Source organism: Zootoca vivipara, chromosome 10, assembly GCF_965207765.1.
Source record: "Zootoca vivipara chromosome 10, rZooViv2.hap1.1, whole genome shotgun sequence".
In the NCBI taxonomy this organism is placed as follows: Eukaryota; Metazoa; Chordata; class Lepidosauria; order Squamata; family Lacertidae; genus Zootoca; species Zootoca vivipara.
Genome location: NC_142593.1, coordinates 2,378,974 through 2,393,097, shown reverse-complemented (window position 1 = coordinate 2,393,097; position 14,124 = coordinate 2,378,974). Strand labels below are relative to the sequence as shown.

General features: G+C 46.4%; 1 long non-coding RNA gene across 3 annotated transcripts in view; it reads left to right on the top strand.

Annotated features, from left to right (window-relative positions):
• The window catches only part of LOC148684349 (uncharacterized), a 20,085-nt gene extending 5,961 nt beyond the window's left edge, over positions 1-14,124 (top strand). For 2 of the 3 annotated variants that reach the window (XR_015946247.1, XR_015946246.1), the window contains 4 exons: positions 8,402-8,582; positions 9,672-9,810; positions 11,670-12,036; positions 12,229-14,124. This is a non-coding gene — a long non-coding RNA (uncharacterized LOC148684349). The remainder of the gene's footprint in view (positions 1-8,401; positions 8,583-9,671; positions 9,811-11,669; positions 12,037-12,228) is intronic. The other variant, XR_015946245.1, reaches the window with a different exon arrangement.

Below are 14,124 nucleotides of genomic sequence, written 5' to 3'. Positions count from 1 at the left end.
TCTTAATTTCTTGACTGATGTGACCTGGGCACAATGTGTTTTACCCGTTGCTTTACATCAGGCACATCCAACAGGTAGATCGTGATCTACCAGTAGATCACTGGACGTCTGTGGTAGATCACTGGCTTCCCCCAAAGAAGCTCAACAACTTTGGCTCCCCTAAAAAAAAAACCTCATTTTTTTGCCCTGCACCCCCCAAAAACGGGGCTTTCCCCCTCCCTAAAAAAACTGAACAACTTTGACCTGAACCCCCCCAAAGGGGGTAGATCACTGCCAGTTTTTAACTCTGTAAGTAGATCTCAGTCTCTTGGGAGCTGGCCACCCCTGCTTTACATGGTTTGGAACAATAAGAAAAAGCAGGAGCTGATGACAGCTGAAAGTGGGGAAATCATTCACAGAGTGGCATCTTAAAGGTCACCAAGTCCCAGCCCTGCTCTGTGCAGGAGGCAGTCCTTCCATTTCTACCCACTGTTTCTAAGCCTGCCCTGTGAGGCAACATTCTCAACTCTTTCAACCATTCCTCAAAGGACTCCTATGGACACTCTACAGTGTGTCAACATATGGTTAAAATTTTCCCTCTTGGGACACTGAAAATAGTGAGGGGGGGTCAATGTGAGTAGAGGTTGTGGGTGTGCATGCACCTTCCCCAAGCCCTCCACTCTTAACCTTCATGCACTCCATGGCTGTCCACACAGTCAGGAACCCTGTGCAATTCCAGTCCTCCCGTTCTGCTGTGATGGCTCCCTCTCTGTCCCTCTGGGCCCAGGACGGCCTGTGGAAGAGAAATCTGCTTGCGCCTACCCTTCCCTGCTTGAACTCTTTGCTTCTGCTTTTTTGTTTTTGTTCTTGTGTGTTATTGAAGTGTATGTTCTTGTTTAAATAAAGCATTTCAAAAGAAAATACACCTTGCCAAGTTTGAGATTTCAATAGTGTTTTTGAAAGCTTATTTTCAACATACGTATGCACAAGCAGAAAATATCCTGACTTCTCTTAAAGGAAACTTTATGTGATCTTCACATTATCATGTGTAAGCTGCGTGATTCTTTGCTATATATATATATATATATATATATATATATATATATTGTGAGGGACAGGGGATATCGCGAAGTCCCTCCCCTCCTGAGTTCAAGCCCGTCCCCGAGCAAAGGGGAAAGCAGGGAGAGTTCCGATTCCAGTGGGGAAGCAGGAAGTCGTGTCCGAGGCTCAGGCAAGGTAGAGGAGCCAGGGTCCCAGGTGGGACAGGAAGGGGCAAGTAAGGGGGGAAGACCCATCCCCCCAACTCCAGAATTACGCAGGAAGAGGAGGGGCAAGAGGATGGGTCTGCCAAAGCTTTTGTGTTGGAGAAAGACGCGCCAAAAGCCATTAGGAGGTTCTGAAACCGACTGACAACATCGCTCCGTGTAAATAGCAATGACTTGAGCACTGTAAATACGCAGCACCAATAAAAGAATAAAATGCAGAGCTGCGTAGCGTCGTTACTCTGAAGTAGTCCACTCCGGCCACTGTGACAGCAACCTCCTAATCATTTTTGGGCTACTTTGGAGTTGCCGGGATGAGCGTGTCAGAGGCGGAGAAGTGGCGGCAGATCGCTGAGCAAGCCCAGCTAGAACTGCAACAGCTGTCGCTGCAGGCGCAGGGAGAATTGAAGGCAGCTAAAGAGGAGACTAAGAAGGTCCAGGACGACCGGCTACAACTTGCGGAACAGGTGAGAGAGCTCCAGGAAAAAGAGCAGCATTTAAGGGCGGTGGCGGTAGACCTCCAAAACAAGCTGGATGCAGAGAAAAACAAGGCGGGAGGGGCACCCCAAGTCCAAGTGCTGCCAGGAAGGAGAGCCGGGACCCTAGTAAGCAAGTTCAATGGAGACCCGAAGGAGTTTCAGGGCTTTGAGACTGAGATTGTGTATGCTCTTGAGCTGCACCACGATGAGTTCCCTGATGATGAGCACAGAGTAGCGTTTATTGTGGAGCACCTTACAGGGGCGGCCAGGGAGTGGCTAAGACCGTTAATTGCAACAAGGAATCCTTGCATGAAGAATGTCAAACTATTTCTAGAAGGTTTGAAAACGATGTATTCGTCCGATAGTCATATGGACCAGACTAAGGAGGAACTTCATAATTTACGCCAAGGAAATATGACAGTTCGCGCGTATTGGGCGAAATTCACCATGCTGGTGCACAGATTGGGGTGGGATCTGGAGTCTGCCCCAATGCAAGCGGCGTTTTACTTGGGGTTGCATGAGGAGGTGAAGGATGAGCTCTCGAGAGGTCCAAAGCCCAGTAATATGGATCAACTGAGCAAAGCGGCTCTGGCGGTGGGGGTGAGGCAGGAATCCAGATGGAGCGACAAGCAAGCAACGCGCACAAAGCGGGCTTGGTTCCCACGGTCGCAGGAGAAGCCACTCCCTCAACAACCCTTTCAAGCCACGCCTGGGGCCAGTCAGGACCAGGAACCCATGCAGATTGATAGCGCGCGCGCGCGGGCTTTTCAAACCCCAGCGGCGCCAAGACGCAAGGAGGGAAGGGGTGGGAATTGCTTTCTCTGCAACTCCCCCCAGCATCTCGTCAGAGACTGCCCACATCGCAGGGAGTGGCAAGGAAAGGCGGGAACGGTTGTGCCCTCCCCCACTGACGCAGCACCACAGCAGGGAAACGGGAAAGCCTGGCTGCAGGAGACAAGGGGCGGCAGCCAGGCACAGTCAGCAGACAACAGCCCCAGCCCACCCACCCGCACAGAGAGGAGCAGAGCCAGCCCACCCCTCCCAGAGCAGGAGTGGTTCTGGAAGTGACGCTCACGCTCCCAAATGGCTATCCATTGACGGTCCTCGCCCTAATTGACAGTGGTGCCTCAGCCAACTTCTTCTCGAGAAACTTTGCAGAAGAGCACCAGATCCAGCTTCTGCAGCTGGATTTTCCTCTGCACGTGGCAACCATTGACGGCAGAGAGCTGCTGGGAGGGGCCATCACTCATCAAACCCCCCCCATGAGAATGACGGTTGGAAGGCACTCAGAGACACTGGCATTCAACGTCACCACCATCTCAGACCCCCCAATCGTTTTGGGCATGAGCTGGCTGGCGCGCCACGACCCCTCCATAAGTTGGCATCAGAGATGCATCACTTTTGGATCGGACTTTTGCCTGGAACATTGCATGCAGCACCAACCAGGGGAGGGGCCTCCGATAGCCACGGTGGCCACCATGCACGTCAAAGGGGGTGAGGCGATACCCAAACCATACTGGGACCTGCAGGAGGTCTTCAGTGAAGCGGAGTCCGACCACCTGCCCCCACACAGGCCTTTTGACTGCCAGATCAACCTGGTGCCTGGGGCAACTATACCCCCAGCCAAGCTGTACGCCATGTCAGACCAGGAACTGGAGGATCTGCGCGCTTTTATCGACAAGAACCTCAAGCGGGGGTTCATCAGAGAAAGCAAGGCAGCAGGGGGCAGCCCGGTCTTCTGGGTGGACAAGAAAGACACGCAACAGCGCCGTCTTGTGGTGGATTTTAGACGGCTGAATTCGGTGACAGAGCCAGTGGCTTTCCCCATGCCCAGAGTGGATGATCTCCTGACAGCGGCACGCAGAGGCAAGATTTTCACCAAGCTAGACCTGAGGGGGGCGTACAACTTGATCAGGATCCGGGAAGGCGATGAGTGGAAAACCACGATGTTCACGCCTCTGGGCTCTTTTGAATATCTGGTGATGCCCTTCGGGTTGCAAGGGGGCTCAGCATGCTTCCAGGCCTTCATGCACCACGTCCTGGGGTCCCTACTCTTCAGGAAATGCTTGGTCTTTCTGGATGACATCCTTATTTACTCCAACGACCCAGTGCAGCACGTGAAGGACGTCAGGGAGGTGTTACAGCGCCTGAAGGAGAACCACCTGTATGTGAAGCTGGAGAAGTGCAAGTTTCACACCAAGGAGGTGGACTTCCTGGGCTACAAGCTGTCAGACAAGGGGCTGGCAATGGACAAGGACAAGGTGCAGACCATCCTGGACTGGCACAGCCCCAGGACGCGCAAAGATGCCCAACGCCTACTAGGCTTTGCCAACTTCTACAGGAAGTTCATCAAGAACTTCTCTCGAGTTACGGCTCCCATCACTGACTGCCTGAGAGGCAAGCAGAAGTTCAGGTGGACACCAGAGGCGCAAGCAGCGTTCGAAAGCCTCAAGAGGGTGTTCGCCTCAGACCAGAACCTGTTCCACGTGGTTCAGGACGCGCCCCTACGCATTGAAACAGATGCTTCTGATAAGGCTGTGGGCGCCATTTTGTTGCAACTGGACGCCAACAGAGAGTGGAGACCCTGTGCCTTCTTCTCCAGGAAGTTGACCCAGCCCGAGCGAAACTACACAGTTTTTGATCGGGAACTTCTTGCGATCCACGCGGCGTTCCAGCACTGGAGACACTTCCTGGTGGGCGCCAAGCACCCCATCCAGGTGTGCACAGACCACAAGAACCTGGAGTTCTGGAGAACTGCCAGGGTGCTCAACCAGCGGCAGATACGGTGGGCGGAGTTCTTCTCGAACTTCAACTTCTCCATACACTACATCCCAGGAGAGCAGAATGTCAGGGCGGATGCCCTCTCCCGCAAGCCAGAGTACATGGAGGAGGAGGCGCCACCAGCCCCAAGGCACATTTTCCCCCCGTCGGCATGGTCCTGCGGAGCAGCAGTGGTGAGCGAGGCAGAACTCACAGCACTGACGGCAGCGGATGAATTTGCCAACCGCATCTTCAGAGAACTGAGAGGGGGGAGGGAGCAGGCAAAAGACTTTGCAGAACGCAGAGGGCTGCTTTTCTACAAGGGTGCGCTGTACCTACCCACCACCCAGCTTCGACGTACGGTCCTCAAGCAGATGCACGACAACCCTACAGCGGGGCATTTTGGAAGGGACAAGACCACTCACCTAGTCATGAGACACTTCTGGTGGCCAGGGGTGAGGGAAGATGTTCGAGACTATGTAAGGGGCTGTACCACCTGCCAGCGGGCGAAGGTGGTCAGAGCAGCGCCACCAGGGTTGCTGGAGCCCTTAGCCACACCACACAGGCCGTGGGAAGTGGTGTCCATGGACTTCATCACAGATCTGCCTTCGTCCAGGGGTAAGACTGCAGTGTTGGTGGTGGTGGACCTCATGTCCAAAATGTGTCACTTTATACCGTGTGCCAGGGCAGTCTCGGCAGAAGAGACAGCCAAACTGTTTGTTGATCACATTTTCAGACTGCATGGATTACCTTTAAGGGTTATTTCGGATCGTGGCCGCCAATTTGTTTCCAGGTTCTGGCGGCGGCTCATGAACCTCCTGCAGGTGGAGGTCAGCTTGTCGACGGCTAGACACCCGCAGACCAACGGACAAGCGGAGAGGGTCAACGCCATTCTGCAGCAGTACCTGAGATGCTACGTCAGCCAGCGGCAAACGGACTGGGTGGATCGCTTGCCACTAGCAGAATTTGCCTACAACAATGCAGTGCACGTCTCCACAGGGGTGTCGCCCTTTAAGGCCAATTACGGGCGCGACCTCAGATCTTTCCCAGAGAGGGAGAGGGAGGAGGAGGAGGAGGGCCCACAGGCTGAGGATTGGGCAGAGGAACTGGAGACGGTGCACCAGCAGCTCAGAGAACACTTGGAGAGGGCCAAGGAAGCGTACAAAAAGGGGGCAGATCGCCACAGGCGACAAGGGGAGGTCATCAGGGTGGGGGACAAGGTGTGGTTGTCCTCGGAGGGCCTTCCCACCAGAGGGAGGTGCAAAAAGCTGGCACCCAAATGGCTGGGCCCCTTCACGGTCACGCAACAGGTCAACCCGGTGGCATACAGGCTGGCACTGCCAGAGGACATGAGGGTGCATCCAGTGTTTCATAGATCGCTGCTGTCGCCGTACAGGGAAAGCAGCAGGCTCAGAGACAGCGAACAAACCCCCGAGGGAGGGGGGGAGAGGGAAAGCAGGGAGCAACTCAATGAGGCCACGGCCATCCTGGATTCAAGGTGGGGGGTGGGGGGCCTGGAGTACCTCATGGCATGGGAGGATGCTCCACCGTCCCAGAATGAATGGGTTCCCGCCACTCAGATACAGGAGGAATTCTTGGTGGAAGAATTTCACGCCCTCTTTCCCCACAGACCCAAGCCCTGGCACATGGAAAGGGAGGGGGAGGAGGAGGAGGCACGGGAGAACAGCTCACCATGGCGCTGGGAAGCGGAGTTTGAGGAACCAGAGGATGAGGTATGGGTGTCGCCAAGATCCACCCAGTCAGAGGAAGGAGCAGATTGGCAAAACATTTTTACCCCCACCAGCTCTGACGCCACGGACTTTTTGGGATTCCCGTCCTCCCAGGCGGAAGGGGGGGGCTCGCAGGACTGGGGGGAGGTGTTCACACCAACGGGCTCGGAGAGCACCGAGTTTTTAGGCTTCCAGTCGTCACCGACACATGGGGGGGGCCTGGGGAGGGGTGAAGGAGAGCTTGGGAGGGGGGTGGATGTGAGGGACAGGGGATATCGCGAAGTCCCTCCCCTCCTGAGTTCAAGCCCGTCCCCGAGCAAAGGGGAAAGCAGGGAGAGTTCCGATTCCAGTGGGGAAGCAGGAAGTCGTGTCCGAGGCTCAGGCAAGGTAGAGGAGCCAGGGTCCCAGGTGGGACAGGAAGGGGCAAGTAAGGGGGGAAGACCCATCCCCCCAACTCCAGAATTACGCAGGAAGAGGAGGGGCAAGAGGATGGGTCTGCCAAAGCTTTTGTGTTGGAGAAAGACGCGCCAAAAGCCATTAGGAGGTTCTGAAACCGACTGACAACATCGCTCCGTGTAAATAGCAATGACTTGAGCACTGTAAATACGCAGCACCAATAAAAGAATAAAATGCAGAGCTGCGTAGCGTCGTTACTCTGAAGTAGTCCACTCCGGCCACTGTGACATATATATATATGATGAGCAGTTTTTTGGAATGCAAGTTTTATTTGCCTTACATAAAAAAATTTGCCTGAGAATGCCATGCAAAAGTTCAAGGAATAAGCCATCAACATATATCAAAGAGCCATTGCGTACCTAGAAAAGTGTACCTAGAAAAATCACTATATGAGACACTAAGTTGTTTCAATCTAATTGATCGCAATAATCCTCCAACTTTAGAAGAAATGACAGACATCTGGTTATTATCACCATGGCAAGAAGAACTTCCACCTAACACTCTCTTCGATGAAATTTCTGCCTTAGAAGAAGTTTATGTTCATCTGCAGGGTGATTCATCCCTTGAAAAGTGGACGTACTTTTTCAAGAAAGAGCCAGCTCCAAGTTTACTGAAACTGTTCCAGTTTTGTGCATCAAATGCAAACGTTGAACGAATTTTCAGCGTCGTGGGAAATTTGTGGACTGACGAACGTAACCGACCATCAGTTCGAAGTGAACTTTGTATATTTTCTCAACGTTGTACTGAAATTAAATAATTATTCCTTAAACACAAAGAATTGATGAAGCTGCACAGTCAAATAAAAAATACACATGACAGCAAAGTAAAATGTAATTTAATATTTTACATATTATATATTTGATGTTTTGAATTTTAAGTAAAGTTTTCAAGTGATTATTTTAATACGTGTTAAAATGTTTGTAAGAAAATATTTAATTTAATTTACCCCCCCCCCCGGGCGATTGTCCGCTATTTTTTGGAAGCAGGTCTGGCAACCCTATCTTGCATCCTGTAGTTATTGCACTACATGAAGAAAAGCTTGTGTCTCAGCAATGACTGTGGTGGCCTGATATAATCAGAGTAAAGCCAGGGAGGCTTAATCACCTTTATGCCTGGGGAAGGGAGCATTCCTTGTCACAGAGCCATCTTAGGCAGTCCCTGCACTTTGCATCTCCCTGCCTGTTAGCATTAGGCAGGCATTTGATACACTTTATACACTAACTTTGCCCTCTAAACTTCTCTTTTTGCATGGCTTTGTTAGCAATTTCCTTTGGTGCCTTTTTTTTAAAAAAAGTGAGCTTATCAGTACATCTTCTACCGGTAGTACTCAGTAAATAAGAATTCACCATCTGTTTAAATAAGAATTCACCGCCATTCATGATACTATGATATAATTGTATACTCAGGATCTTTATTTTATAGTTGTTTAAGTGTGTCATTTTTCATGGGAGTGGCAGACTGGGCTGATAGTGGCCTGGTTTACACACAATTCAAAGTCATTGTTTGCATAGCCTAACTATCCTTTGTTTGTTTACCCAAGCTGTACAATGGTCTGTTTTCTGCCAATGCAGCAGAATCGTAAGGGATGGTTTGTTGAATCGTAAGGGATTGTTTGCTGATATACATACCTTGTCTTGACTTAATTATGGTTTGTTGTTGCACCTGAACCTGGCAACCTTCATTAACCAGGGGTTGTTTGTTGTCCGTCCCCGTCCCCGCCCCTCCTAAACTACAGAGCCATGAGGCAAGAGTGACTGGGAAATGAAACTGCTTGCAAGACTAAGCAGTACTCAGTGGTGCTGTTCCTGAAAAAGACCTCACTCCTACATTTGCCTGGCAGCAGGCTCCTTTCATTACCCAACTCCTGCAAGCCTTCCACTGCAAGACAGACAGTCCCACTTTGCAGCTGCTGCACTGTGAGTAGAAGAAAATGTCAAGAGATCACAGGCCAGTCCACACCGCTAACATATATAAAGGGATGAATGTTACAGCAGCAATGTAAAATGATCAAGAGACAGTGATTCTCAAAATTACTATGATGTAACTCATTAGAGGGACGCGAGTGGTGCTGTGGGTTAAACCACAGAGACTAGGGCTTGCTGATCAGAAGGTCAGCGGTTTGAATCCCTGCAATGGGGTGAGCTCCTGTTGCTCAGTCCCAGCTCATGCCAACCTAGCAGTTCGAAAGCACGTCAAAGTGCAAGTAGATAAATAGGTACCGCTACAGCGGGAAGGTAAACGGTGTTTCCGTGTGCTGCTCTGGTTTGCCAGAAGCGGCTTTGTCATGCTGGCCACATGACCTGGAAGCTGTACGCCGGCTCCCTCGGCCAATAATGCGAGATGAGCGCGCAACCCCAGAGTCGGTCACGACTGGACCTAATAGTCAGGGGTCCCTTTACCTTTAATTCAATGAAGAAATCAAAGAAATAGTCACTGTAATTCTAGATCAGACAAAAGTTTTGCATTGCGGGGAGTAGTATTGCATGGACACTGGGATCGTACATTGTTTTTTAAAGGCACTTAGTGCACAATCTCTACTTCCCCCAATTAACTTCTTCGAATAATCCAGAAAAAAGCACAAATTGGTACAGCAGAAGGTTAAACAGAGTGAATGCTCAAATATATTTTTTTAAAATGGCTAACTCTGAACTCTACACCATTCCTTATTAAAAGGTTTCTCTTTCAGGGACCTCAGTTTCTGTTGCCTTCCAAGTCTGCTGCTGTATCTGAAGTTTCTTATTTATTTTCTCCTTTCAAAGGCTAATCTGTCAAAAGACTTGAGTAATGCAGTAGTACTTAGGAGTTAGTGATTTTTCAAAAACAAAAAGTGCAAGTGTTTGTTTATAAATTTGCATAGACAGGGTATTTCCAAGGTATTTCTCAGACTGAAGAATGTCTACCCAGATGCTTAAGGTAATTTTATTATGCTTTAGTATTTTAACTTCTGTATCCTTCAAGGTATGGTTGGGATTTTTTCTAGATTTTCTTGTTTCATCTTTTTGTAGTTTTTTCTTCTTCAATCAAGCGGTGTATAAAGTTTATGAAAGAAAGAAAGAAAGAAAGAAAGAAAGAAAGAAAGAAAGAAAGAAAGAAAGAAAGAAAGAGGGATGTCTTTTATTTATGAGATTTCTGCCCTTTACCAAGGTAGGTTACAGCAATGAATTATAGATAGATAGATAGATAGATAGATAGATAGATAGATAGATATAGATATAGATAGATAGATAGATGATAGATAGATAGATAGATAGATAGATAGATAGATAGATAGATGCTACCATAAAACAAGACAAGTGTAAAATTAAAAACAGTTCCATATATAAAATAATACAAAAAACAAAAACAATTCAATATATAAAAACAGTTCAAAATAGTTCCAATACTGATGCAGAATGGGATAAAGATCTTCTTTTAACAGGTTTCTTGAAGTAGGATGATTTTCTGTATTTGTCAAAAAGACAACAAAAATGGTGCCTGATATATCACGGGAGAGTATACCAAAAGGTTGCTGCCATAACACTAAAGGCCTGATTCCTATATTATATGGAACAAACCTCCTGAAAGGATGTTGTCTACAGGAGGTCCTCTACTGCACAGCACAGGAATCAATGTGGTATACAAGGGAGGCATATACAGTACCTGCTCCATTATATGCATGATAATGAAAAAGCAATATATGGCTCCAACCCCCTTAGAGCTATTTTCCTGGACTATAGGTGCAGTCCTATATTACACCAGGCCATCAGCTGAGGGGCATTAGAATGAGGTAGGAGGCTCTTGGCATCAGCAGAAGTGAAGAGCCACCAGCAACATCCCCAAGAAGATGTGAGCACTGCAGGATGGCTCAACCAGCTAAGCCTCTCTGCTGGTCACACTCCACCTGCCAATCCCTGAAAATGGGTTGGATTCATAGGCAGGGTGTAGTGTGGTGCACAGGGGAGAAACACACCGATGCTGCTTCCTAGCCCCCTCTTGTTGCTCAAACATGCCTGCAAACAGCAGAAATATACACTAAGACAGGAGCTGGCACAAGTACCCACCACCATCACTATTGACTCTAGTGGGAGAATCATAGAATCATGGAGTTGGAAGAGACCACAAGGGCCATACAGTCCAACCCCCTGCCAAGCAGGAAACACCATCAAAGCATTCCTGACAGACGGCTGTCAAGTCACGATGAGAATTACTGGTAGTTTTATGGTTTGCTAAGTTGCTACAGCATTTTTCCCTTCCTATTTTCATTTCCTAAAAGAAACAAATCTATATGACGTCTATGGTCCCTCCCAACTCTACAGTTCTATGATTCTACAATTCTAAATCAATATCATGTAGTGCTATTAAATTATTTTGCAATTCTGAGTACGATGAGAGAATAACAACTTTTTAAATCAAGCACCCTTTGGGAAGATTGAGGATCATGTAGAGGAGTTTCATTTGTGTAAAAGCCATTTTATTCTAATCTGAGGAGAGAGGGAGATTTCACATGTTCCTAAATTGTACTTATCTGCTTTTGGGTACCAAAATCAAAGGCACAGTTATGTGCACTTAAACCCAAACTGTTTGGGGATTACCCAACATTCTCTACATCAGTTTGTAATTTTTCTAAAATCTCCATATAAATTCATCATGTATGTAATTTTCACTAATATAGGCACACTTCACCATAGTATACACATTTTTAGTCATTATTTGGGTGGCAAACTGCCGGGGGGGAAAAAGAGAGGAGTGTGAATTTTGAAGGATGGCTGTGTTTTGGTTCATGTGTTGTTTTAGAAAATATTCTTGCCTTTAAATGCAAACTGAATTGATTTTTTCTTGCATCTTAATGGTGTACACACATATGCATGTCACTGTAAACCCAATGAAAAGTGTTCTTCAGCATTAAGTCCTGCACCTAAGAAGAAAGACGACTCCACAGGACACAAAACGGCAACTGGCGAACAGACATTAGCACACAGCTTGATTAAGTAAGAAATATTTGTGTCTGTTTTATCCTTTTTTAGAGAGACAACTACAAGTTTCTCATTCGAAAGCAAACCCAGAATAGAACAGCTTTGAAACAATACCAAAGAAGCATTTTGAATCTGCAAAACTTTTATGAACAAACATCACTTCTTGCCACATTTTCACACTGTTTTTCACTGCTCTGCCCTAAACATAATTGCATTGCATGGGATTCTGTGCATGCTGGAATAGTCAAGTGACCAATCTCGTTCTTATACATACAGATTTTGCAGTCTGTGGAAACACACTGGATTTTTATGGGGTTGAATACCAGCCCACTTATATTTATATATTCCCCCCACAATCCATGTCCTGCATTTCCCTTATTTTGATGCCACTGTGCCCAAGAAAGTCCAGCACAAACAGGCTGAATAGCAAAATAAAAAAATTCCTTCAGTAGCACCTTAAAGACCAACTAAGTTTATATTTTGGTATGAGCTTTCGTGTGCATGCACACTCATACCAAAATATAAACTTAGTTGGTCTTTAAGGTGCTACTGAAGGAATTTTTTTATTTTGCTTCGACTCAGACCAACACGGCTACCTACCTGTAACTAGGCTGAATAGCAACGCTCAGAAAGAAGCATACAAATTTCACCTCTATAGCATTAAAAAACTGAAACTCTTTCTAATAATATTCCAGTTTCTGGAGGTCAGAGCCAGATTTTTAATCCATTTATACAAAATCAGTACATGATGCAATCAACTTCACAAGAAAAAAGGTTCCACTAAGATCAGTGACTTTACTTCCAGGTAAATGTGATTGAGACAGAAGTTCTATCTGGCAGAAAAATAAAAGTAGATAGCGTACTATATAATACAAATTCCACTTAATGAATGTATAAAACAGCTGAAGCAAATTATAGATTATTGGTAAAATAACACCCATGTGTCTCTTTCATCTGTATTACACACTACCTATTCAATAATCAAGTATATCAAAGCATTCAATTAATATGCCCTGGCTGAAAAAGGAAAAGGTTTCTGTTCTGCATTCCTTTCCATGCTTAAAGTTGCTGACTTACTAGACTTCAACACAGCATTCCAATTTAGTACAGCAATTGGCTAACTGTCTCAAGAACAGTCCTAAATCAAATAAAATAAATACTCATTAATAGTAATCAATTGTTTTGCAAATGTTCAATGTTAAAGTCCTTCTGCAGAGAGTACATCTGTTTGCTGAGATACTATTTCAGCTTCCACAAAACCTGCTTTTAATAAAACAAGAACAGCATTATTCCCACGATTAGAGAATGTATCTTAATGTGAAATGGCCACTCACAATCCAAGCCCAGCTAGCAATTTCATTTCAGCCACATTTTGATGAATATTAACAAAAGCCTTATCCAACCTCCAACTTCTTGCTTATGTTACCTGCTTTAAATTGCTGGGTCTCGAGGCTCTAAATATTAAATGGAACATCTCCAAGTACAAGCGCACATGAACACTTTGTCCTGGCTGTCATCATCATTGATTTCTGGATCTTCTGTTGGGGAAGCCATTGGAAAGTCAAGTCTATCACTCCACTCATCTTGCTGGCTTGAAGGAGGGTAGCTTCCCATAGCGTCACCCTGGATGCCTTTAGACTGACAGGATTCATGATCTGGACTGCAAACCTGATTAAATCCAGCGTGAGCAGATGATGTGGATGTGCCAAACATCCTAAATGGGTGTTCAGAATCAGAGAGAGGAATTTTCTGGGAAATTTCTATTTACCAGCATCTAAAAATGACTCACCAGTTCCCTTTTGTTTGGAGAAGGCAAACTTTTAAAGCGCCCCCTCTTCCTGGTGATTATAAGCCTTAGCACCAGAGATGGTTGCTTGGCAACACATTTAGCCCTATCCTAACTAAATCTCTCCTGGAAAGCCACAGATTCACTTTGCACAGCAGAAACAGCCAACAATATACTGTACCACACAGTCTTAAATTTATTTCAGGTATTATTAAAGTACTTGAATGATCAATAAATTGGTTTCCTAAACAAAGCCCAAATATCTTCCACAGTTTGTATAGTTAATTCAGTTACATCTCTCTCTTCACTCCCTTTTTAAATCAACCATTCATTTTCTGGGGGGGGGGGGCTGGCAGGAACAAAATTAGAATACAGGTCATCTGAACAGATGATAGGCTGCGTTAGACAATTCATTTTCTTTCAAAGCAAGGATCTGCCATTTAAACAGAATGTGCTTCGCTTCAAGAAATTTATGTGGGTTTATCTTAATGTCATGTGAGGCATAACCTAAGTTTCACATTTGAAAGTGGGCTATATTGATTCAAGGTGGTATGAGTCAGTGAACAAAAAACCCCTACAATTAATATAATTATAATTAAGTTATAAACATTGATCAGAAAACAGAAATGTCTGAAAGCTCTATGGCCTTGTCAGTTTCTTAAACTTGTACACCTGCATTATACCAGTTTAACTTGTGGGGTTGTATTCAACACGGCACTA